The sequence below is a fragment of the Triturus cristatus genome, chromosome 7 (genome assembly GCF_964204655.1).
Source record: "Triturus cristatus chromosome 7, aTriCri1.1, whole genome shotgun sequence".
NCBI classification, from domain to species: Eukaryota; Metazoa; Chordata; class Amphibia; order Caudata; family Salamandridae; genus Triturus; species Triturus cristatus.
In genome coordinates, this window is record NC_140590.1 from 674,477,852 (window position 1) to 674,504,830 (window position 26,979).

The window sequence follows — 26,979 nt, forward strand, 5'->3', positions numbered from 1 at the left end:
AATATCTCTTTGGAGCCACACCTGTGTGGACCCTGTTGCTGGGCATTCTCTCTTGGCTTCACATAAGCCTACAGTTCTAAGGCCTGCCCTTTCGCCTACCTTGCCTGCGAAAACGACCACACATACAGCCCAAAGAGAGAAGCAGACACAGTGCCTCCAAGCCCTCTCTGTGCTCACCAGAAGAGAAGGACTTCCCCAACACCCCCAACAAATAACATATTTAGGTGCACGTGAAACGAGTTCTAACTCCTGGTCGTGACACTCTTTTCCTACACCAAATATTATGTTTTTGTTCTTCACAAATCCTATTTTTTGATAGTGGTTCAGCACCAAGTTGGCGTGCATGATCTAGTGTGAGCCCTCATCAGGCTGGACTTTTATCAGTCACTGTGGGACAACTCTATATATATTTTGAAATTCCACTCAATAAATATTCCAAAACTTTGATGCTGTGTCCACTAAGGAGTGCTGCAGGTTTAAGTGCAGTGAGATGATTTTGAGAAAATGGTGGGGAAATTGTAGATTTTCTATGCACAGTTCCCTTACTAAGTACTTTAAAAGCTACAAGTGATACAGGCAGTTCTAAAATGCAATTTCATGTGGTCGTTAGCTCCCAGATATATTTCCATGCAGTTTGACTGCCTGGTGATCACAAGTATAGTGTGATCATCATTGTGGGTCCTCGGTGGATCCTGCACTGTCAATCAGATTGTAAGAGTGACACTGGGATTTAAAATTGATGAAAAGCGTTGCTAGGCAGCCCTACATTAGAGGGAGGTGAGACCCATGTGAAGGCCCATTTCCTCTCAAATAGAACACTTACTGTCAGTACCCTAAATAGACAGACTGTGAACGTCAGCCTGGGTGAATGTGCCATGCTGATCAACCTAGTAAGTCCACTTTGCTTTTACTTCTGCTATCTCTCCGAGTGTCTGCAGCTGTGTGCTCTAGGGCAGTGCACAGCTTCAGACTCTCTGAGTGATGTGGTATGAAAAGGAGGGGCAATGTTCAAATCCTGTAAAGGGCTGCTTGGTAGTCCTCAAATGAGCTAGGCCTTTACTCTTCACCTATGCCTACCTGGAGAGTCAATGAGACTTACAATGGCTCCAAGTCTTAACGGAGAGGCAGGTGGTTGTATAGTGCAGCCTTTCTGCAGGTGTGGTAGAGTAAAAATAGTTCAACATTTTAATTTATAATGAAACACTTGAACTATAGTCAATGAAAATGAGGGATAAAGCTTGAAAAGATACTGGATCTGTGTTTCCTGAGTAGGCGGGAAATGGCCAGCCCAGAATCTGGCGCGGCCAGTGCAGGTGAGAGCGGTGGGCGGGGTGGGGGCATGTCGACAGACGACGACAAGGAAAACTTAAATTTAAAAAAGAAAAGCACTTACCTTGCGCTCGTTTTATTTAAGTTCCCCTCATCATCGTCTGTCGAATCACCCCCACCCTGCCCCACCGCTCTTACTTGCATGGGCCACGCCTGACCAGAATATCAACGTTTGCAATTATTTTAAAATGTACCTGTATACAATCATATGAGAATATTAGTACTTTTGAAAAGCAAAAGTAAAACTTGAACAGCACCTAGAAGAAGCAAGAGTAAACCCTGGGACAATGATTAGCCCAAGTGTCAAAACAAGCAGGAAGCTGGCAGACTAGATGGGGCTAGGAGTCTTTATTTGCTGTCACATTCTTTGTTTTTTGCAGATAATTAAAAAGTATCTTATTAGAAAATACTCTTGCATACTTTACTTCCGAATTTATCAATTGTAAACTTTTATTTCGTTGCTGTGTGATGGCAGGACGGATCTGACAGTTTCTAAAGAAAGAAAAGTGCGCATTAAATGTATGCATTTGCAATTTTCTTCCAAATGTATAACGTGGTGTGGAGATTTTACAACATAGATGATTAAAAAGGAATTAATTTGCTTACTATGTCAGACAATCCAACTTTAATTAAGCTTAATTTACATTTTGCATGCTCCGAGAATTAGCACCATGCAATACACCTTTGTAATGGGATATGAATATCTAGTTACTGTGGTCTTTCAAATCCAATTATATGGATTAATGGAGGATTTGGTTCCTGCCATTGACACAGCAGTGAACAGTGCAGGTGCCATAAGAAGTACATGGTGCAGAGATTAAAATCCATAACTGAAGCATGATACTAGCATGCCTCTCTTTCTCTACCAATCACAAAGCCAGAAAAATCCAGACATTGCACTTGGCGTGTCTCAGTCCATAGTCCTCCTATTATGTTTTAGTCCATTTTCTTACCATTAGGCATGTGATTACGAATTATTGCTGAGAGTACTAACCGTATAGAGTTCGAAGTAGGGCAGCACACAGTAATAGCTACTCTAAGCACATTTTTTTGTTTGGTTTCATCAAAGGGGTAACATTTTGACTAGGAAGGGCCTCTCTCCATTGCGTTTAGTCAATGTGTCTGGATTTGATCTTACTTTTCAATGCTTTGAATCCTCTAATTACACATGTTTTTGCTACTTGCTTGCAGGTCGGTGAGCTGAGAGGGCAGCAATCGCTATTGTAGTGCTAATTCCTTTTGTAGTGTAATGTTTTTCACAGACTAAAGTATATGAGACAGATTTGAAGGCTTTCTAATCCTTTGAGGAAGGCCAAAGAATTGTAACACTAAGGATAATATTCCCCATGTTAATTCCTCTCCGTGAACACATAACATGTATCACTGCCTACTGCATCTATGCTGAAACGGCCTGTATTTGTCTAGGTGGAATCCTGTAACAGATCTTGGCAGTACACTGTGATGATTTTAGAACTCAAGCAGAAAAGTTTCATTGTGTGTACCAACACTTTTTATCGTGCACCATTAAAAAAAAGTTCCTAAAATGCGGATCCCTGAAAAGTCATCAGTATTGACAGACGTATAGTTACTGACCACGCATAGTGCCTTTCTAACACTCAAAGTAACTATAAACACGTTTAAAATGATCTGTGTTTGTCCACAGGTTCTCCTTCTTCGTGGATCGCTTGTGCTACTTCAGGAGCCTATTGTAGAGCAGAAAATTCTCTTTTCACATGGAAAAGCAGAACATATAAAAATATAAGGAAAGATCAAAGCGCTTTGAACTATGAAAGGATATTGAAGAAGAACACCTTGAAAAGTGGTAAGAAACACATTGCAATTCAAAACTCACAAACCAGAGCTCAGAACCAGCGGGGTATTTCTCGTGGGTCATGCCTGCATGAATAAAATTATGAAAAATGTTGATAAAAGTGTCCTGATCTGTTAGATGGCTTGCAGACAAACTTAGCATTTCTAATGTTTTACTCAGGACTCACTTGACATCATGGAAAGTTTTGAGTAGTAAGAAATTAATTGTAGAACCGAATGATTTAGATTGACAGGGCTTCTGTGCCAGAGCTGAATGGAAAAGAAGGTCAATTAAATTGATGAATGGTGGAATCAGGCTAGGCTTTAAGAAAACAAGTTATAGAGAAAAGTCACCCAGAGGTCTAGTACTCTCTCTATGCGCCAGGTCATGTGAAAGGAGAACCTCAATGGCAGTCATTTGAGCTGCTTGAAGGCTCTGCAAACATTTAATGGAAACTTAACCTCACTAGCGCCAAGAGACTTTTTTTCAGTAGTGTGAGCAGGGCTGTTTTTCTCACTTATTCACTCAACTTCAAGTGCTCACGATTTCGATTTTTTAAAATAATTAACCCTTTCTTTAGAGCCCTAGTTTATTCAAGGTCTAGCTGATATGTTTTGTGCAAAATGTTCTTAAGGCTTCATTTGTGTTTCCTCAATTCCCAATTATTGAGGCACTGGTTTCTCCACCGATATACTGCGTACAACACTAATCTGCACAGGAGTGGGCACACTTACTCGTCCATCTGTAAAAAGTGTACCATAGGAACACACTAATCCAAATGTGAATAATGATAGAGTTATCATCTTGTTTATGGGCCCAGAATTTAAGTCCCCATTTATCCTCTCAATCAGAAATACACAAAGCTGGCTGGATGCTTTACATAGAATTTTTATCTACCAGCAAGGAAAATTTACATTGATCAGCCGTGGCCACACTGAAAGCCGGGTATAACCATTGATGCGGGATTCTCACAATCATTATTGCCCCTCACTCTCTAGGCTATAGAGTATCACACACACTAGACAGGTAACAACGTTCTGTCTGGTTCCATCAAAGACTCGGGCACCTCATCCCTCCTTGATGATATACTACCCAGGATTGCCTTAGAATTACATGAGGAAGATAGTTCGATAAGTGGCGAGTTAACAGCTGGGTCATATGAGCAGTTGTGGTGGCAAATCTCCACAAGCGCCTTTTGTGATGATCATTATGTTGACTTATGCCTAAGGCCTGTCAGAGAAAGGCCTGCTGAATTGTAATGTCTGTGATCCAAGGTGTAAACTACAGTGGTGTTCCCTTGAGGTGAACTACAATCTAACCCAATGTCAGACACTCCTGTGTTGGTAACCCTGATATATAACACAATATACGCCTCCATCCTGCTGTCTACAAAGGAATTTGGTATGTCTGTGTCCATCATCTCCATGTGCCTCGCAAAAGCGGCCTGAAAAACGTGAAAGCTTCTGAAAATCTGCCTATCAATGGCTCATGTAAGCCTATAGCCTGGCCATCCAGCCTTTCATTTCAGGGAAGGTCTCTGGCTAATAGCGTTCCTCCTGTAAGTGGTGATCTCGGGTCCCTGCCCACCATTTTACATTTGGTGGGCACAAAATGTGCACTGCTTCTCTTTCTGAAGAGACCATTTCTGAAGTCAGAGGCGTAACGATAATTGAGTGGGCCCCCCTGCAAGGTACGTGGAGGTGTCCCCTCCAGACTCTATCAGGAGCTCTCCAGCTGAAGTGCTGTGCTGAGGGGGCCCCGGCACTGCGGGGGCCTGTGTTACGTCCCTGTCTGAATTCCAACTCATTGATAAATTCTGCATACTCACACACTCAGGGCCTGATTCACAAAGGTAAATGTAAACTTCTGTGTGCACTTATGATTGTTTGCTATTCTCAAAGGGATTTACGAGTAGTATCTTTATGAGTATAGAGTCTCCGCACATAAAAACATAGGTCTTTTTATGCATGGAGCTTGTAAATATGTTACTCGTAGAACCCTTTGTGAATTACAAACAATCGTGAACGTACACAAAAGGGTACGTTTAACTTTGTGAATCAGGCTGTCAGTGAATACATGGTCAGCCATCCAGGAGTCAATTGCTTGTCATCAGACACCCTGCAGTTGGTTAGATCTCCACCTTGTTCATGATCCTTCTTTCCTCAATGTACGTTAAACGTTAGCTTCCACCAGGCCTTCAAAGACATGTCCCATTATGTGTTCAGATACCAATGCAGCTGCTGCAGTCCCATAACCCACATAATTCACAATAACACAGAAGGTCTGCTCATGGGAGTAAAGGTTACTGTTTAAGATAAAAACAACTTTTGCTGACATCGATTCACACTTTGCTTTCAAATATGGTTGATTCATGATGGAAATTTAAGCAGCCAGAATGTTAAATTACAAAGGACATGTAAACTGTTACCATTATGACCATGCGTCCTTTAAATAAAATTGCACATGTAGCCTGAGCCTAAAAAGACACTCAGAGAGAGAAGATCACAGAAGGGAAAATAATTACTCAATTTAAAAAGAATCTTCTGGAACAGAAAATCTATTTGGAAAGGCAAAACATACCTCAGCTCTATAATAAAGTTCTTAGGTGTTCTCAAGTAAAAGCTCCTTGCAAAATAGTATAGAGAACAATGCATCAACAAGCACAGTCGTATGCCGGCCATCTTGTGAGATGCTCAATGCTGTCTTGTAAGAACCAACATCTTACTGCATAGATCATTGAACTGTCTGAGCTAATGAACCAGCTGAAATCTCAGTTGGGTAAGATAATGTGGACATGGTGGGACAGCATCGGGGAGGGGATTTCTAGGTGGGCAAAATAAATAAATTTACCTGATTGCCGCCGCCTCCGCCATCCACTCCATCCCACATTTCCTGCTTCTGGGACAGGCTCCCAGACTGCACTGCGGCCAATCATGACGCTGCCGGAAAGCAGCATCAGGATTGGCCTGAGCGCTACAACTTTGCGCTCACAGGCAGACTGGGCGCCTGTACCTGCTTTCTCCAGCCCCAGCAATGCAGCTGCGGTTGGAGAAAGCTTCACTGTGCATAAGGTGTTTGGCCGGCCTGCAACGGCCAGCCAAACACCCAATCACCTCATGCGCAGTGCCAACCACATGACATCTCCTGGGCCCGCCCCCAAGACTCATCACAGACTTGGGGGCAGGTTCAGGAGGATTAAAATAAAATGATAATTTTTGGCTGGTGACAAGCGGGGCAGCGCTCCTCTGCCCTAATGGAGGGGCTGCAGCTACCTGAGTACCGTTCTGGGGGGTCGTCCAGGGTTATTGTCAATAACAATGCCTCCTAACATACCATAGATCAAATGAGACGCAGACAAAGTCAGGGGTATGAGACTGATTCCTCCTGGAAAGAGAGACTATGACCATTGGGGTGCATCCTGGAAATGATCTAGTAATAACCTTCAATAACTATAATTCACAATACTGAAAGCAAAATAGGGGGCTCCAACCCAGCCTATCCTCCTGAGAACAAAAAGAGAGATAAATTACGAACATTACAGGAATATGCTTAACGAATACACTTTATAGACTGTTAGGAAGGAAAAGTCCTCTACATGGGAATAGACCTGCACCTCTGCCCTGAGTGCCCAACTGTTCTGATATCTGAATCCCTAATGCTAATTTTTGTTGTCATAGGTGAACACAGATCATGAGTGTGCGCCATGACATAGGCCTGTCTCACAGATTGCGGTCTTGTTGGGGTGGTGCCCAAAGCGCTACCTTCTTAGTGGTGGAAGGCTACGTCCTTTGCCAGGTGTTAAGCAACATGAATGTGCTAGTTGCAGCCCACACTGTAGTGATCGTAGTACAAAAAGAATAAGTCCCAGTGGAAATCAAATGAAATAGAAAAATCGATAAAGCGTATTAATCAATAGCATCTAATCAAAGTCAAACACCACCATTTATTCCTTCTAACAATAGGTCTGCTTTAATTGAATCACAGTATTTGAATACATCAATTCATACAATGGAAAACAAATCCTAACTGGGTATATTCTTTAAAAACAGGTGCACAGAGGAGTGAGGTGGTAGGTGTATAGGAAGGATTGTGAAAAAGGACAGTGGTGCATACATATATACATCAATAAGATAATTATAAACTATCCCGACAGTGTTACTGTCCAATCATTAAATGTCAAGTCATAACACATTTACAGATAAACATTCTCTGTCATATTTGTCTGGCATAAAAATACAGAAGTGTCGACATTTCGACCCCTAAACGGAACAGCCAATTTCACGCATTGTGGGCGGGGTCTTCATCAGGACAAAGGTGAGGGTGGGGGGGGGTTTGACACCTACTGACAATGACATAAGGTTATTTGGGTGGTGTGTAAATAAAAAAGAGATTTTTTTATATATACAAATGTCATGGGTATTTACCAGTAGAGACGGCTCTATTGCTTCGGGCTGTATTTGAGAAAAGCTGGGCTGGTAGGCTCCTATGAAAAGAGAGAGGAGGCAGGATACTAGGACCTCTGTTCCTAGGGCTACTGAAGGGTAACAGATATAGAATATATAAAGATTCCAAGACAACAAACTTACTTCTTAGAGATGATCGAGGTATTCAAAATGTAAGGGCCCAGGTTGACGAGTAACCTGTGGCTGAAAAAGGTAATACCTATGTCACAAAATAGCCCTCTAAAATAAGTCGAGTTTTTAAGGCATTCTGTGTATTAGAGCGACATATTACATGCCAGAGTTCCTGAAATGGTACCTCAAGCGAATCTTCCTGAAGAAGCGATGTAGTTTTGTTGGACAACGAACTTGTTGGGATACATTTTTGGTACGAATGACAGACATTCATTGAGGATCCGTGTCTCAACCTGGGTGAGTTCATGCGAGGATAGATTGATAATCGGATCTCTTTGGTGGATTACCATCTGTACACTCGTCGTATCGTTTGGATTTCGCAGTGTTGTTCCTCTGGGAGCCTGACCTGTTTCTGATCCTGGTTCTGTCCCCGTTGTGTGCCTCTGAATGAAACAGTGTATAGAGGCTACAGTACTGTGCAGTGTGTGTATGCTGTATCCATGCACAGAATGTATGTGTACCTGTAAATGATATAAAATGCATGGAGAGCCATGGGTTCCATTTTGGGAGACCCAGGCCTGCCTGGTGAAACATAAAGAATAGGTAGAGAGATCCCCCAAACAGATTTGTGGGTAGGGCACACACTGGAGAGGAGAGTACCAAGCCCAGTGACAGCTCACAAGGAAGGGGCCTGGGCACATCTCAGAAATGAGATGGGGGCTGATAAGAGAAGCATGAAGAGTAGGGCTGGGGTCCTTGTGCTAACCTTTTGATGCACATATCACTGTGGCTAACATCCAGGTGTGAACGCTAGACACTCCCATGGTCTGTGTTATGGGACTATTAGCTTTGGGGACACACTTGCCATGACAGATTTCTTTTCATGAGGAAGAGGGAGCCTAGGAGTATGTACTTCAAAGCAGAACCCCTCATAAAACTTCAAAGACTCATACCCTAAACCACATTTGGTGTCTGGAAATGAACTATAAGAAGGGTATGTTGAGACTCCAAATATTGCCATCTGCCAAGCAGTGAGGAGGCAAAGCTCTGCAAAACTTCTTCCTGCAACCAGGACTGAGGGTTAGGCCTGCAAGTCTCCCTGCATGGTGATGGGACATCACCCAGGAAGTCCGAGACCACCTGCCATGGAGCCTGGAGCACCAGTGCCTGCCTGCTTGCAAGTCCAGTGTAAACTGTGAGGAAGAGGAAAGTGCTGGAGGGAGTGAGGTCCAATGAGGAGCCCTGTCAAATGGACTCCCAATGCTTGGTGAGATGAAATAGCTGCTGCACCAGTAAGGTCATTGTCCATGGGCAGGACTGCCAGGAGGGGGCTGCCATGAAGCTACCCATGTGAAAGGCTGCTGTGTGGTAAGGGCATAAGTCTTGTGTGGTAGCGGTACAGTGACCCCGTATGCCAGGAGGGACTGTCCAAGAAAAGACTGCCATGCGGTAAGGGCTAAAGTCTTTCTTGTTTGGTAGCCGTGACCCTGTATGCCAGGAGGAGTCAGAGAGGAAAAGACTGCTGTACTGTAAGGGTGGAGCCCGTGGACAGTGAGTTGCAGTGATCCCTTATATCACAGGGGGTCACCAGGAACACCAAGAGCTGAGACTTGATCTTTCCACCCTGCCAGAGAAGAAAGGATACAGTGGGAGCTTCCATGCACCTTCGCATGGGCGAGAGCCCAAAGACAGGATCATCATTGGCTCCCCCCACCAGGAGCTGAAGGAACACTTACCCCCGAGGAGGAGCTGCATGATGCCGCTGGTTGCTTCAGGAGTGCTACCATGAGTGAGAGAATTTTCATCCGCTGAGTGCAGCTGCCTGAGCTGCCTGCTGCCAATGTACCCGAACTTGGCTGCAGCTGCTGTGAGCACCTGTTGATGGGGCGAACTCCGGAGCTCAGGGCAATCCACACCTGCTGGTGAGGGTAAGACTTGTTTTGGGTCTGACAGCCCCGGTGATAGTAGCTTCTAATTTAAGTTCATTTGCATTTGAACACTGTTGACTTTGAATCTAAGTCGGAGTGGACATACCCTGGATTTTACAAATAGCAAATGGGGAATAGCCACGATCGCTACCACGAGGAGTGAATGGGACAAGGATCTGCCACAGGAATACTAGAGCTTCTCCCTCAAGGGTAGAGCTGTGTAATTGTTTGTGAATGTCGTATTCTTTCTTTGTGGGTAGCTATAGAAATAAAATGCTTCTCATGAGCGTTTGGCTGAACAATGATTTATTGCTGCTCATGGGCACATTTTAAGTTGCTCACTACTCTGTATCGACATCTCACCTCCAAGGGAGCCTTGGACTGCTTGACCACGCTTACCACTGAGAGTCAAGTGCAGAAGGGGTACTTGGCCCTGTTGTTGAGAACCCATGGTGGGCCAGACCACAGGACATCAGGAGTAAAAGGCCTCGACCCTCACGGTTGGGCTCAGTAGCCCCTGCATGCCCCGTTGCCTTCTGAACAGGGTACAGGCATAGACAATATAAACGAAACAGCCTAATTAATCTTTGAATGGATGAGAAAAAAAAGTGAGTGGTGAGCGGGGTGCTCCAACTTACGGAGTACCCCCTGGGTGAATGATAGGATGAAGAGCAACATATGGACTTCCTCTGAATGAATGGGATTTTATATCCTGGAGCCACTTACATGCTCCTCGGAGCACTGCAATCTAGAAACATCACTTCTGACCACTTAACCCAAGATGCAGAAGTACTTTCACTTGTTCCACTTGAACTAGATCAGGGGTCTCCAACCTCTTCTGTAGTGAGAGCTACTTCTGCTCGAGGAAAGTCTTCCCGAGCTACTAGCAAATTGTATACCTGTAAAATAGTGACTACACTATGACCACCCAAAGCAAGATTTTCGGTAGTTACCACCCAAGTATACTAAGTGCGGTTACCAGCAGAAATGCTGGGAAAAAGTTCTTCAGTATTAAATGCCTCCCCTTGACTTATGAAGTAACATTCAAATCTTGACATGCCCAGTGGCACAAAGGACATAAGCACAGCAGTACGTCTCCCCAGCTCAGCTTAAATTATCATTTCACCAGTTTCTGAAAATGCACATTATTCTATCTAATACTACTTTCCACTGTGGGCAAACAAACTCAATTTTCCAGAAGAAACCCCATGTTTGAAAACTAAAACTGCCTTTAAAATATCAGCTTGTCATTATCATCATGTACTCCCATGTACAAATGCCTCATATGGACAGACTACTTTGAATTCCCAGGTATTAGTCATATGGTATTGGTATAGGAAACAATGGTCCTAGACTTCTTTAAATCTACAATTCAGTTATGAAAAACATTCATTAGTCCAAGGGCATCCAGTACTTATAGAATTAGCATTGTATCATTAATGTACCTCCATTTTCTTTACAATGCAAACCAGTATATCCTCAAAAGGCACAAAATATCGCTCCAATAGGGACTGTTTATTATTTAGTTATTTTTATAACAGATCACCATATCTAATGCTCCAAATAGAGAAGTTTTAGTAAAACTGGTCTTGGTTCATAGTGGCACCAGTTGTACAGCTAGGCCTGTCCCTTATGGATTTACAAATATTCATTTCATGATTTTCTGATGACGCACAGAGAACATTCATCTGTGAAAAGGCAGGTCTGGGATGATATCACGTACAGGCCCACTGGGGGAGAGTGTCGACGTTTAGACCCTGGTGCAATGAGGGTAATTTATATCCTCTGCCACTATGAACCACGACCAGTTTTACTAAGGATACCAGAATGTGTAATTGATTGGTTATTGAATTTGCCTTTTGGATTCCCTTCCTTTATTACTGACGAGCACTTTCCTTTTTCACACTCCCCTTGGTTGGAGCAACCTCTTTCTCTATTTGGAGCATTGGACATGGTGATCTGTTATAAAAGTAACTAAATAATAAACAGTCATTATTGGAGCGATATGTTCTGCCTTTGTGTCTTTTGAGGATATGCTTGTTTGCATTGTAAAGAAAATGGTGGTACATTAATGATACAATGCTAATTCTATATGTACCAGATGCCCTTTAACTAATGAATGTTTTTCATAGCTGAATTGTAGCTTTAAAAAAGTCTAGGACCGTTGTTTCCTGACCTATATGTTTATAAAAAGTTTTTACACGTGTTAGTTAAACCTTCAGAACTTTCTATGTTGTGCATGTTTTATTATCCAGAGGTTCTAGTTCTACTCCCAAGTATAAAATTACTTTACATTCATTGTGTCTCAAGATCTTGCAATGTTTTGGCACGCCTGAGCTTTGACCGACCAAAATGTGTTTTTGATACATTATACACAAGGACAAAACAAAAAATGGGAGAAGAATTGCATATCATTTGTTTTTTTGTCTTATAGTCATTGGATACAGACTCTAAGAGAGCCTGGGCCAGCCCTTTCATGGAACATACAAGAAAGTAGATACACTTTGAGCCCAATACTATTAACATATTCTGTGGCATAATTCTCAGCAATGACATGATAATAATGCATATTGAAGTTAGGAAACTAGTTGTAAAATATGTACAGTGGTCCCTTTAATAACCTAGCTGAAAAACCTTATGCATTTTTTCTGTGAATAATCTGTTAGTTGCTCCCATCGATTGAGGCACCTACAGTCACACACGCTACCACATACAGCTGACTAACATGTGTTGGTAAAAAACGTTCTGGAAGTGATCTCTTGTTTCCAACATATCCTCAGAGTATTTCCATCCAACAAAGGTCGGTGTCCATATAAAAAAACTCATTGTCTCATTTTTTAATGCGTGCACAAATAGTCTGATTTACTAGTGCAGGTCACGCAGACATTTATGTGTGATTATATCTGCTCTGCTGCAGTTATTGGATACTTGGGCCTTTAGGATAGGAATGTATATGATGAGTGTGCACACCCAAAAACTTACACATCTGTGGGTCATCACTGGCTATTTTCTGACTCCTTACTACTTTGAAAAACGTTGGAGAATTACTCCTGTCAAGGGCAAACATAAACCTTTTTTTAAGATAGAAAGGGGCAGGCGATGTCCACCACCCGAAAATTGGTGGGATGATGATTATAAGAGTTTCTATATTGAGAGGAATATTTAAGCTGGGGTAAAAAAAAAAAAAGTTGGTAACTGTCCTGATATCTAGGACTTCTAGAGACAGCTTTGTCTTTCATGCCAGTCTCAGGTAATCAAAAAAATCCTAAATAAAAGAAAATCTACATTCGTATGTATGTAGTAGTGTTTTTGCTCAGTCCTCTTCGTGCATCAGTTTGTTCAATTGTCGCTCACATATTGCATTAGTCACTTTCAGTGCCTTGAAAATGGGAAATGGCGCCTAATTAAATGGCTAATCATGGACTTTCCAGATGCAATACTGGCCACCAAATGTACAAGTACCAGTAACGGAAGTTTCATAGACTACATTCACTTGAGGCGCCAGTCAGGGTTATTGAACAAAATCTCTGGCAGATTGCAAAGTTTTTCCTAATGAAACATATTCTTCTTTGATGGCTATTACTAATCGCAAACATTGAATGTCGGACATATGTGAACATATTCATCTACTATCGTGCATATTTACGACCAAACCACAAGCTCATCAGGCTCATCAAACCGGAAATTGAAAAATGTGGCTAAAATTGTAATCCATGACACAATGAGCACATTTCTGCCAAACACCACCACCATCAAACCCCGATGAAAAGCGGAATGTTTGTTTTCCAAGGGTCTATTTCAATCCGTTCCTGTACTGTCTGCTTCTGCTAGTGTAAGCAAAACAAATTGAATTGTGTCTGGAAAGAATGCGTGAAGCGTGCTTGCGCTGCACGCCACAAAAGAGAGAGAGAAACAGCTCAACTCTGTCAGGAATTAGGGATGTGGTGTTTAGAGGGTTCAGTGTCCAGAAGAGTGGGAAAAAACTGAAGGGTAACTGCGTTATTGAAAACTCTTTCGAATATCTCCCCATTAGTTTGCCCTCTTGGAGTACAAATGAGCTCAGGCTATGTGGCACCAGGGATCACTTCATTAATGCTTAATTGTCTGGCCGCTATAGAGCTGTGAATAACTCCTCAGTCTATGCCACACTTCCAGCAGCGGCCCGTGCAGGCAAGAGTGGTGAGGCCTAGTGTGTGTGTGTGGGGTGGAGGGGGGATTTCGACAGACAACGACACAGGAAAATTAATTATTTATTTAATTTCCCCTCATGGTAGTCTGTCAACCCTCCCAACCCGTCCCGCTGCTCTTACCTGCATGGGCCTCTCCTGCACACCCCCTTACTCCACAAATATATGCAAACAAGGGTACTATGGGGTAAAGCAATAGTGTAATTGCTTTCTCTGTATCTATCCACACGTTTTAACAAGTCTCACATTATGAGTAGATTATGCCACCTGTAGCAATGGAATACTCCACTCCGTGGGGAATTTCACCACTCGCCACTCTGATAATTTTGGGTCAGCAAACTCCAGACCCAATATTTATGGGCCTGCCCACACCTGGCCCAGTCTCACCGGATGCGGTTGTGCACTCAGTGAAAATGCAGCAGGGGCAGAGGACAAGCTATAAGTCCAGCCCATCCTCACTCCCGCAGCAGATGGGGTAGCACACTATGCTCTCTTTCTGGAGGACATGGACCATGACTCCCTTTTTTTTAAATCTGTTCATTGCTTTTTATGGTTATAGGTACATACATATTTCAGGAACACAGTTAACAATGGGGACTTCAGTTAACAATTGCATGTTATTTCTTGTGATAGCAATAGCAATGTGACAAATTAGATTGTTAGCAATGTTGAATTGAAACTGAAAATGTCCCTTTGAGTACCTGTAGTCTGACTTTAGGCATATACGCGAATCGTAAGCTGGACTCCACCTACCTTACCCTACCGGGAGAAACACAGACCCTGGTCGATGGCAGAGCCCGGGTGAATGCCTCTCCCTTGCCCATAGCACATATTGGGAGACGCAGACACTGCTCCCTCTGAACAGCCTCTACTCTGCTATGGCCAGTTCCAATCCCTGAGCCCAATCAACACTCCACATGACATTTTCCACTCTGAGCAGGCACATATTGCCAGCAGATTTGTACACGGAACACGTGGAAAAACACGTGAAAAAAGACTGATTATTCCTGGGTCGGTGTACTTATTCCCAAATACAGGTCCAAAACTCAGGATATCCAAAATGTGGTACAGGATACTTGCCAGAATCCAGATTCTGGAGCCTCAGCATCCACCACCAAATTTTGGCAAACTTGTAATGAGGACCTCGGTCCTCATTACCTCTTTGATCTCAATTCCAGTTTGAGGGCAAATTGGAGTTTCTTGCGAAATCTAGATTATGAGTCAAGTGCAATTACTGCATACGATAATACACAATGTGATGCTGGGGACAAAGCCACACCCCATCAAACCTGGTGGAATATGCCTCTGGAAAAAGGGCCAGAATTCTGGGGTTTCCTTCAGAAGTGGATGCAGAAATTCTAATGTTTTTTTATTGGCCTTTAAAAGGGGCCATAATACGAGGAGCGGTATTATCGCACATTTTTGCCAAGCCACTCCTAATGATGAGCTAAGAGCGACCAATTTCTTGTTATATCAATGGTATGACTGAAACAAAACATGTTTATGATATGTAAAATATGTTCTACATCATAATGTATATGCAAGTTTTGAGATACAAAACAAATTATGCTATAAATAATCATATCCATGCATTTCAGTAATTCAAGGCACTGTAGGTGCTGAAAAAACAACTTGAGTGTGTGATAGTGTGTAGTACTCTGAACATTTATTTTGTGGCCGTGTAATATGGCTGAGTTCCCCTCCATACCTTGCTCGTAATAGTGGTAAGCCAGGGTGAAATCTAAACTACACTTGTGTAATTTGCGTAATTTCTGAAAATCTGTGTTGTGCTTGTTATGCAAAATTTGTTATATCCCGCCATTACAGTACTGCATCATACATAGAAAGAGGAAAAGCCTCAAAGGATTGTTTTTGTGTTGGAAGGTGTGCCTTCCTGCACCAAACAATCCTGCCTGTAACGCAGGCACCCTTGCACCAAGGTGCAAGGGTGGCCACTTTGGCGCTAGGTAGCAGTTTGTGCTCAAGCGCAGGAAGAGAGCAGGAATGCACCATATCTTGATATTTTGAGGCACATTGCTGCCCTCTCACTTTCACACAGCGCCGCAAGGTGTCTTTCTGGGGTGCTTGAAATAATGATAAATATGGTCCTAGATGAGATTTACCAAGCCAAGCACGGCCAACTTGCATGTCCCTGCGTGTCTTGGTAAATCTGGAGTACTGCAAGACAGTGCAAGTCGCTGACTTGCGTTATTCTGCCCCAGGAAGGCTCTCCATGGGTGGAGCGTGGGTGTTCCCACGCATCTGCCCATGGATTCTAAAGCATTCCCAGATTTACCAATATTGGTAGACATGGCAAAATGTCAGAATGCTACACCCTCCCTGGGGAGGTGTAATGAGGATAAATGTGTTTACGTCTTCGAATTTATTCCTCTTCCAACATGTGCTGCATTCTGCAGCACAAGTAGAAAGAGGAAAAACACTTTAAAGGAAGGTTTTGTCAGGAAAGTATCCCTTATTGCACAAAAGCAATTCTGCCTGTAATGCAGACACCCTTGCCCCATGGTGAAAGGGTGCCTGCGTTGGCGCTAGGCTGCAGTGTGTGCAGTAGGGAATGCAGAGTTCACAAATGCGCCATAGGTTGATATTTATAGTCCATTCCTGCCCTCTTCCTTTCACCCAGCGCAGTACACGAAAGTGCCTTTCTGCGTTGCATTACAAGAAATAATTATAAACATGGCCCTTGGTCTCTATTAGGAAGGGAACAAAAGGGGAGGCTAGATAGGGGAGCTACCCATTAACTAAGACATTGAGAAAGCTATGGGGAGGTCCTTCTAAAGGGTAAAAAGAGCAGCAGCCGCCAAAAAGCAACACAGAGGAGGAACCACCAAACATAGCAGATGAGAAAGAATGAAATGGACGCAAGTGTCACCCCAATAACACCACATAGTGCTCCAGAAGTAATAAGGGGCAATATTGGGCAGGGTAAAGAATAGGAAGTACTTTGGTGTCCATGCTAGTCATTGCCAATTCAGGGAGGGGGGGATAAATACCTAAACCCCAAGCTAAGAAACGTTCTTCCTACAAAATTAAATGATTACAATAGTGAGCCTTAAAGTTAGGGATCTGACTAACTCAGCAAAATGTTTGGCAATCCTCAACTCCCTGAGAACTTCGCAAGGTGATATTTTATTCAATAAATCCATCTTCTCAAAAAGATTATCCCAATTTGCAATCAAAATGTTTTCCAAATTAATACTTCTCATCGGCCATTTGAAGAGAGTAGGGAAGGCAATTTTATACAGTCATCGATACCAGGGTACTGTCAAAAAAGTTGTACTCAGCAAAGTGGCAGAAGTCTGAGTATAGTGGTGTGGATAGGTGATAGTACCTAAGCCATAACGTCAATGCAAATGGATGCAAGAGCTCTTCCTCCAGACAGCTCTTTCTGAAGTCTGGGCTGTGCTATCGCAGAGGTACAGGTAGTGATAGAGGGAGACTTTAATACAGCCTTGGTGGGAACCAAGGATTGCTCACACCGCAGGTTTGGAGAGAGTGGGTTGACCTGTAAAGAATTTATAGAGTGGCTGGCAGAGATCATTTTAAAGGATGCCGGGAGTTAAAGCACATATGGAAGATGTAGACACGCCATTCTACTCAGCTGCACGACACCTATGCTCGATTGCATTAATTTATGATAGGTTATTGTAACACATCCAAAACACAGATATAGGTCACATTACTCGTGACCCAAATCACATTGACACCAATGCTGGCCCTCACCTCAGTGGCCTGGGAACACCTAGAAGCTAAATGACATCCTTCTGTACGACCATGTGTTTCACAAAGGCACCAGAGTCAGTATCCACAACTTTATGACTGAAATCAACTAAGGGGACTTAACGATATCAGTGCTTTGCGACGCACTCAAAATGGTACTGAGTGGTGTTTGCACAGCAGCTTGTCTGATAAAAGGATGAAAACAGAACAAGTCTAGAGCAACATCTAGAAACCCTCTCGACTAAACTTAGATGCATTCATTGACGGAAGTCTGTCAAAAGATACTGACACTCAGAACCCAAATTTGGGCCCTGGATCTACATAGTATGCCGTCCTCAGTACCAAACAAAAATATTAAGCCAATGTCAATAAGCTCTTGGCTACCATAAATAAGGGAAACAGGTGTTGTTACAAAAAACGTGAAGTTCTCAGCTCTGATAAAAGACGGGACATCAGCACGTGCCTTTTAAACTTTCTACCAAACCATGTATGACGAGGAAGCAGTGGAAAACCTTAGAAGCAGAGAAATACCTAAATACAAGCTCAGCTGAAAGGTTTCTGACCATCATGAAAGGCCCCTTAATAGCAAGGTCTCCCGTTAAAAAGATGTGAGCATTTTATTAGAAAACCGACACATTTCCAGGCTCCGATGGATACTGAGCCCAACAATACGTTTCAATGCATTCGGAATCATCTATTCTAGACATGGCAGTGTTGTTGATCCATAAGTTGGGCAAAGATCTTACTCAATGTTGCTTCTATAGGTCTATATCTCCTACTAATGAAGATATAAAAATATGTATGAGCCGGCTTTCTGGTTTTCAGCTTTAAGTGAAAACGACTGATTGCAAACCAACCAAAATGAACATTTGAGTTTCTGGTTTTAACTGGAATCCACAGATTTGAACACATCTTCCTACCTAGTCCAAGATGGCCCCCAAACATATTAGCTGTAATGGGGCCTCAAAAAAGGTCAGTGGTCATGATTAAGAGAGTGATGTATACTGGAGAAGGAGGCTGTGCCCAGGAAGAAGTGTGCACGTAGAAATCCTGGAGGTATAAGGACTGCCCAGAGGTGACACATTTCCTGATGGTCAGAGTGATGGTTAGAGCAGCCCTGTAAAACTGCCACAGAAAAACAAAATAAGATGATAATATTGCAAGTTAGTATCCTTTTATATTTCCTTTATTTCACTACTAAAAAGCAGTGGGGCGACGCTCCTCTGCCTTAGCAGAGGAACCGCCACTGCTATTCATGCTATCTCTCTCCAGCAAAGGAGATGGTGCAGTGTTATTCTGTCTCCCCAGTATACTGCTCCTTCTTACTCTTCCCACTACTATTCCTGCTGTCTCTCTCTCCTGCCCACCTCTCTCTTGTCTCCTCTTATACTTCTTTCCTCACCTGTCCTGTCTTTTCTAGAGGTGCCCCTCCTGTTGTTCGACTACTCATAGTCTCTCTTCTTATGCTGTCTCTCTTACCCTCCTCCTTTCCTGTCTATCCTGTGTGCCTGCTACATAGAATCCAAAATTCATCTGCACAGATCTTAGTATTATTTTATTCCTTCCCCTCCGACACTACTCTTTCACACCACCCAGGTTGTCCCTCATCCTTTCTACTAGTACTATGCCAGCTGCCACTTTGGCACAATGTTGCCTTATCTTGCTAGTTGACTCTCACACATCTCCCTGTCACTCTGCTCCTACTGTATGCCATTTAGTTTGCCCCCCCAGACTCCTCCTGCTGTCTACCCTGTTTTATCTCAGACTAGGACTCCCTCTCAATGTGCTCCCGCTGTTTCTCTGCCATTCTCACTCTGATTCCTCTGCAACCTTTTACTTCTCACATTTGTCCTGTTTTCTCTGTCACTTTCACAGTGCTCCTGCCATCTCCGCATAACCCTCAGACCTCTGCACATGTTGCTCCCTGTCTCCTCCACACTACACTTCCCTGTTTCAGCTCTCTCTCCCTCTATTACATTATGAGGAGCCACCAAATTCTCACTAGACCAACACCCTCATGTCAATATCGTTAGAAACATTGAGAGTGCATTTACCCATTCATGGAGCAGATCTGCAATTATCCGCCCCAGGTGAAAGGCCAAATAAGTGAATCCATTATATTGACAGCCTCGTTGACCCATCCTTCTGCTCATGGAGCATGATGAATACTAAAATGGGCAAACCACACATTTAGATAAAAAAATATGCTAATCTAGAAAGTCTTTTATGAAGTGTCTGATAACATCCTCCAAAATGACAAATAGCTATTTTGACTTCTGTACTGATAGAAGAGGTGAGGAAAGCATTGGTTGGTGGGGGAGGGGTTGTTCTTTTCTTTTGGATGCATGTTTCTTCTTTTGTTTTCATCGTGTTTTTAAAACAATGGACTGAATCTCAAGGGTAAATAACATACAGGTGTATATTTAGTCGTGTACATTTACTACTGCACGCAGGTGTAACCATCTACTTTTTGGGCTGTTAGTCATTAACAAGTGGAGATTTACACCTGGGTGCAGACTAACATGTCTCCACCTCAAGTTGTCTTTGGACTGCAAAGTTAATGCATTTTACTTTAAAACCGTATGGTAAGTTTCAAGGACTTTGCTGATATGTCTGTCATTGAGGTGGAGACCTCCCTACAGGAAAGGTTTATTAACATTTATTGTGAGAAAGTCATACTTTTTGCCCTGATCCCTCCCATTTGTTTGCCTGCTACTGGTGGTAACTGACTCTGATTGTGACCTGGGCTCTTCTAACCATAAAATGTATATGGTAATTAGGTGTAATTGCAATTGGTATGACAACCTACCTTTATGTCTCAAGTATATGGTAGGAAATGTAGGTGTAGGGGGGCAGCAGAATGAATGCACTAATGTGTGCACTGTTTTGTTGCCTGCAGTCATTTTAAAGGCAGCCCTGCTTTGAAGGCTGCTTTTAAAAGTAAATTAATGCAAATTTGACTTTGGATTGAAGCTACGTTTTAAGTCTTAAACTACCTTATTTTTACATATAAAGTCTCCCCTAAGTGCTCCAGGGGTAGGGTGTCTTGTAACTATAAGCAGGACATTATAAAATATGATTTATATGCCCTGGTCAGGGAAAAACTGCCAATTTGGTTTTCTCCTTTGAAGCACATTGGCTCCTTTGGCTAACATGGGGACTCTTTAATATATACATATTGACAGGAGGCAGCTAAAAATATACTTCAAAGTATTAAAATGATAGTTAGAATACATCCAACAACTTGCCAAGGTTAGATTTCTAATAACTATCACAGAAAAGAAGTTATAGAACTTTTTTTTTCTGATGGACTAGAATCCAGCCTTCCAGCAGCTCCTCCTGATTGGCTACCCTTTGGCAGGCTGAGCCAAACTGCTCTGATGAGGTGTGAAGTGGGCTGCATAGAGGCAAGTGACATCTGGTTGGAGAAGATCTCCAAGCTGCAGAGCAAAAGGCAGGAAGGTGGCTGGGTAGCCAAACTGGTATTCAAAGAGGGAAAGGCATGATAGGACACAGGCTCAACCCCCACTTCCTGCAACCTCTGCCAAATAGGAGCCCCAGTGATTGAATTAGCAGAGGGGCTGAACGGGGGTGTTAGGGAATCTTAGCCACGCCAGTGGGTTAACCTTCAGGAGGGAGTTTCTCCATTTTGTATTTGAAAGGAATAATGCTTTTCTGGGCCAAGAGTATGCCACACTTTGGAGGAAGTGGTCTTACCTATGGGTGGCACCCTGCTACCCATTGGTCAGGGGTGCTCCCCTGCTTCTCACCCAAGAACACTGGATAAATATGGGAGAGCTGCACAGATCCCTTCCTGAAACTAAAAGAAACTGAAGGACTGCTGTGCTGGAACCCTGGCCTGTACCAAGAGGTCTGCACTCTGAATGACTGCACCTGCTGCACATTTTGGGAACTACAGCCCTAAGGACTTTGTCTTGCCTTGGAAAGTGAACTTCCTGAAAGCAACAGGTTAAAAGAGCTCCACCTGCATCATCTCCAGCAAGAAGAATTACGCTGACCACCTTCAACTGGACTTTAAAGGATAAGGCTAGGTGCATTGTTAGAAACTATGGGCCTTATTATGAGTTTGACGGTGCAGGAGCGGGACCCATGTTTGAACCGGCCGTCAGATTAGGAGTTTTCTCCTGTCTCGCCGGCAGTTCTTTGGGTTTCCCAGGGCGTTACCTATGAAATATCCATCGCAATGGGTATGTCAAAGGCAGTGCCTGCACAGCATGGACTGCTACAGTCCTTGCAGTACAGGTTCTGATCTGCATGCTCACAGAGGGGCACATGTTGTGCCCCCCTGTGTGCATCCACATTGTGTAAGGCACCAGGGAGACTTGTAGGGTGCCCTTTGTGTCCTCGCTGCCGCACTTTTCATGGTGGTCGAACCACCATGAAAATTGTGGTGGTGAGAAAACCTGTGATATGTTTGGCAGGGCCCGTAAAGCATAAGGCGGCCCCAAGTCCGCCGCACCAGAGCATTTTGTCATCGATGAGACTTCCAGGAGTTGACCAAGGCATCGAGATGAGCCAAAACGCCATTGTAGACTCGAAACACGGCCTGACGAGGAGCCTTGCTCGACATCGAGAGATTAAGCTCCAAAAAAGTGACAAAGTCAGAAGGTAAAAACTTGACCAATCCCTACCGCTAAGTGTATCTGACCTGTGCTCCATTGTGGTTATCCTGAAACTTGGAGTTTGTCCTGGTAAAGCGCGATCAGATGTCCCAAAGTGGCGCTGTTGCCGTTTTAGGCACTACAAAGTGTTTATTCTTGAAAAGTTAATATCGCCGGTCCCATATATTGGATGTTTGTCATTTTGGTCTCATTTTAATCATAAAAATATTTCCTATTTTTATAAGGTGAGGTTGGATTTTTATTGTGTGTTGTGTCTTACATATTTAATGTATTGTTGTTTTAAATGCCTTCAACACTTGTCTCCTAAGTTAAGCCTGCCTGCTTGTAGCCAGCTACCAAAGGTTGTGCAAGGGAACAATTTATTGAGACCTTGACTGGACCTTATAATGTGATTGTGGCCTTACTACTAGTGGTAGGTCCCCACCTACATCTACTAATGAACCACATTCCAACATTTATTATTATTTTTTCAAAATAGAATTAATTTAATATTTAATATAAATGTTAATCGATAGAATTTTTTATTAACCTCTCAATAATACAATAACTTTGTACAATACTTTAGCTACTCAAACAAATGTGTTTAAATAATACAATAAATAAAATCTATTATTTAAGTGTATAAACAATAATTAAAATAAATTACTCACACTAGCTAACATTTTTATTTAATGTTCAATAAGCATGTTATGGATTTAATTAATTAAAAACAATTATTATTGGGGTTTTTTAAATTTGATTTAAAGAAAAAAAGTATATCTTTCAATTAAAAAATAATTATATAATTTTCAATCTTCAATTAATGTAATACCTGCTCCTATGGGTATTTGTATAATTCCCAGCCTTCAATAATGTATATGGGTGTGTGTTGCAATACCAGTGGTTAACCATATGTAAAGTTTGACTCACTCCAAGTCTGGGTTGGAGTAAATATACCTATATATTGATCCCTTTAGGGACCTAGTAACACTAGAAATGTATTTTGTAATTTGCTATTATCAGACTATTTTTTGAGATTGTGTTTGGTATTAGGGCATCCTTCCCAAACCTTCCTTAAATTACCCTAAATCCTTCCCAATTAGTAGTAAGTATTCTGTATTTTCTAGCCACTGCCAGTTGCCCCTCCCACATTAATTATGTGAGACTTCCACATAGAAAATAGGGGCAAAGCAGAGGTGGTGGTCTCTGACTGTAAGTCTATAAATTACATTTTGTAGTACATGAGTAGTGCTACTGTAGTACTAGTTAACGTACTGCAAAATGTAGTTTGGGAATCAACCCCCATTGACTTTTGGTAATTGTTTGCCCCAGAACCATAATATTGCACCTACAGCTTACACAAACCATTAGCCCTTTCAGCTAATTTACAGAAAATACAAATTTGAGTCCTTAAGTTTAAATGCAGTGCACTCCACCAGAGACAGTACTTTGATTTTGAGTAGGGCTTCTATGTTGTTATAAGGGTGTGTGGCATATTGCTGCTCTATTCCCTAACCTCTCTGTGTATAGCGCAGGTTGAAAGACTGAAATCACACTCAACCTCTGTCTCCTCTCCCAAAAAGAAAAGATACTGAACAAGGAACCATTCACATTTCCCTGCTTTGCAAAGATGCTATTTTCATTATCTGTGAGCATTCGAGGACCCTTATACAATACATCTTGCTAGAGATGGTCCTGGTACAATGGAAATATAGTTTTTAAATGTAGTTCATAAATACTGGGAAACACTGCCTCTGGAAAATTTTTATAGCCCTAATTGTATAAACATTGCTAACCAATGAGCTTCATTAGTTGAGAATTCACAGAAAAATATCTAATGTAATTCACAAAAAATAAACAATTAAAAGAGGAAACTCTGTTTATGAGTTTTAGTAGCCTCATGCCTGAAACCCTTTATGACAGACTTGGTGGTAGGTGAACTATCTAATTTCTCAAGCCCATACCAAAGTTTTTATTTATTTATTTAAACAGTTTTATATAGCACTGGCTAGACCCGTAGGTATCAGAGCGCTTTACATAAGGTCAGCAAAGTTACAACACTAACAATTACATGTTACATCAAATATCTGAGACACATTAACGGGAGAGAAGGAGAGACAAGTAGAGAGGCAAGGGGGAGAGGGGGAGTGAGAATGGGTGGGGGGAGGGTTAGCTGAACAGAGCAGCTCCACCGATCGTCAGACATAATGCCTGGACTCCACTGTCAGGATAGAGGTCATGTGTACTCAGGGATTGTCAGAGTAGTGTGGGGGGGAGCCATGGTCCGAAAGAATTCTAGATGTCCTCTTGAGGTCAGGCACTGATCTGGAAGGGTTGAGTAAGTAAAAGTTCAGCAAGGGGGAAAAAGTCACCATTGTCGGCCATGTTGGGGTCAGGCATCCTAGGACCCTTTTCCACACCGAGAGTGTGCCAAGTACGACAGAGCTTTGTAGGGAGGGAAGGGTCAGACTCCCATTAGTTCTTACAAAGGACACAAGATCTCCACCGGTGTCTCTAGGCGCTCGAGGCGTAGCGCAGACCCTGAAAGCGCGCTGGGACACATCTCTCATTACGGAGGGCAGCGCGGTGGGAGCTGCCATTTTGCCTCGCGCGGGGGGGGCGCTCAATCCGATCTTCGGCAACAGGTGCCTCTGGGCTCCAGGCAAACTACCCGGCATGTCCGCTGAAGCCGAGGGATGTTTTTCACACACAGCGGACAGGCCACAAAAGTGGACACAGGCAGATGGAGGGTCGCCATAAGTCAGGATCGAGTTGTGGGCAGGACTAATGTTCAGGGCTGTGCCTGCTGTGTATCTGGTCAATTACAGCTGCAGGCGTCCACCTGGGAAGTGGGTAGTGGAGACCCCCATAACGCCGCGCTTGTTGAACGCGGGGCTTCAACAGAGTAGAAGCAACGAGCAGCTATGATGGATCCTAGCTCCGCCCACCCAGGCCAAAGTTAAAGGCATAAACTCACCACACACTCCATTAGTTTGAGTTGTCTCCAAATTGCATATGGAATGAGGAGAATGGCAAAAGAGTGTGCATCAAAAGACAAGACGTTAAGCTGACAGTGTTTGCATATGACATTAAGGTCTCACTAGCAGATCCACTAAAATCTGTCCCCATCATGCAAACAGAGCTGGCATACTGCAGTCTGATATCAGACTTTAAAATCAGTCTTAGTTTGAAAAAATATTATTAAACCTGCACCAATGGAGGAGGCAACCTTCTGAGTGCAAGTGTGTATTAGCTAGGGGCTGATTATGATGTAGATTGGAAAGGCTCTGAATTGCATTCGGATTTTCCTAACCTGTGTCGTAACCTATGTTTCCGACAAACTCGGAAACATTTCCGACCGACCGATTACAATGGAAAGGTAACCGTTCGGTCATTCCGAATCGGTTCCGATTGGCATTTGGAGACTTTGAGCCGGTCGGAGCCGAATCGTACAGTTCTATGGACCACATTCCCAACTGACGTATTATCATGTCGGTTTCGGACAGCCTTTCTGAATCGGTCTGCCTGACATGAAACGACAGTCAGATTCTGACTTTGGGGGCCCTCAGCAGGCCCCTCTTCACCCAGAGGCCTCTGGTTGGGGCCCGTGGGGGTACCCATGGGATCCTATTTACAACCATGCACAGTGTGGCAGGCACCATGGGGTGCCTGCAACAGGGTGCAAGGTTTTCTGCAACCACCCCTTTCTTCAATGGGAGCCTGTGTTGTTGGTCAGAACACAGGCTCCCATTGAAGTCAATGAGAGTTCGACCTAATGGTGTTTGGAAACATCATAATCAGCCGGTCGGATTTGCCGAACCCGAGTCGGTCGGAACTGATTCCAGCAGGGAGTCGGTCAGAATGCTTTCTGACCGACATCGTAATGAGGCCCAAAGTTGTGAAATGGTTAGGTATTCAGACAGTTCCTTTCATTTCTCAAACTGTGACCCTAAGCTAACCTACATTTCCACTCCTAATAAAACTAAGACATGAGCTCCACCAATAGCAAATTCTACATTTCTCTTGGTTGGGAAGGGCAGTCATTCTTAAAATGAAGGTCCTTGTGTAATTGCCCTGTTCTTTCAAACTATTCACTCCTCTTAGATCCTTACCACAATCATTATTTAACAATTTCAGTCTTCCATCAACACTTTTATTGGGATAGGGAAATGCTGAGGGCATCAAGTAGAAACCTGTACACTCTTGACCAGATTGTGGAGTCTCTTATGGTATAAGGAAAAGTAAAAAGGTTTATTTAGCTCCAAAGCAAATTAGTAAAAATATGTTTATGTTAAATATTAATGTAAATTAATGTTATATATAATTTTAAATGTAGAACAACATAAATAAAATGCTGCATCACTATTAACTTAATTTTAAATTAAATCTTTAACTAATTTACATATATGAACTCAATGAAAATGCATTTTCTCCAACTTAAAATATTTTTATTATTTTGCATTAATAATGATGCATGGTGATTCATGGAATTAATTAGAAACTAACTCAATTATATTTTCATGAAAGTTAATGTTACATTAATTTATAAATTCAAAAAGGTGGTTTCAATATTTTATAATTAAATAATACATCTGTTTTATTTTTAGATTTTGTAGCATCAAATTGTTTTTATTTATGCTTTAACTACTTTAAATAATTTATTTTAATTTAACATTATTTCTATGAGGTTGTATTTCAAGACCCATCCACCAATATATTCTTTCAAAGGGTGTTGAAGTACCAGTAGTTGGCCTTGTGCGGTGCTGGACTTACTATAGCTCTGAGCTGTAA

General features: G+C 42.6%; 1 protein-coding gene across 5 annotated transcripts in view; it reads left to right on the forward strand.

The window, feature by feature from the left end:
- Positions 1-26,979, forward strand: part of LOC146810326 (inward rectifier potassium channel 16-like) — a 415,418-nt gene that overhangs the window by 276,153 nt on the left and 112,286 nt on the right. For all 5 annotated transcript variants that reach the window (XM_085617321.1, XM_085617322.1, XM_085617320.1 and 2 more), the window contains exon 2: positions 2,993-3,151. The gene's annotated coding sequence lies outside the window, so the exon portion shown is untranslated. The remainder of the gene's footprint in view (positions 1-2,992; positions 3,152-26,979) is intronic.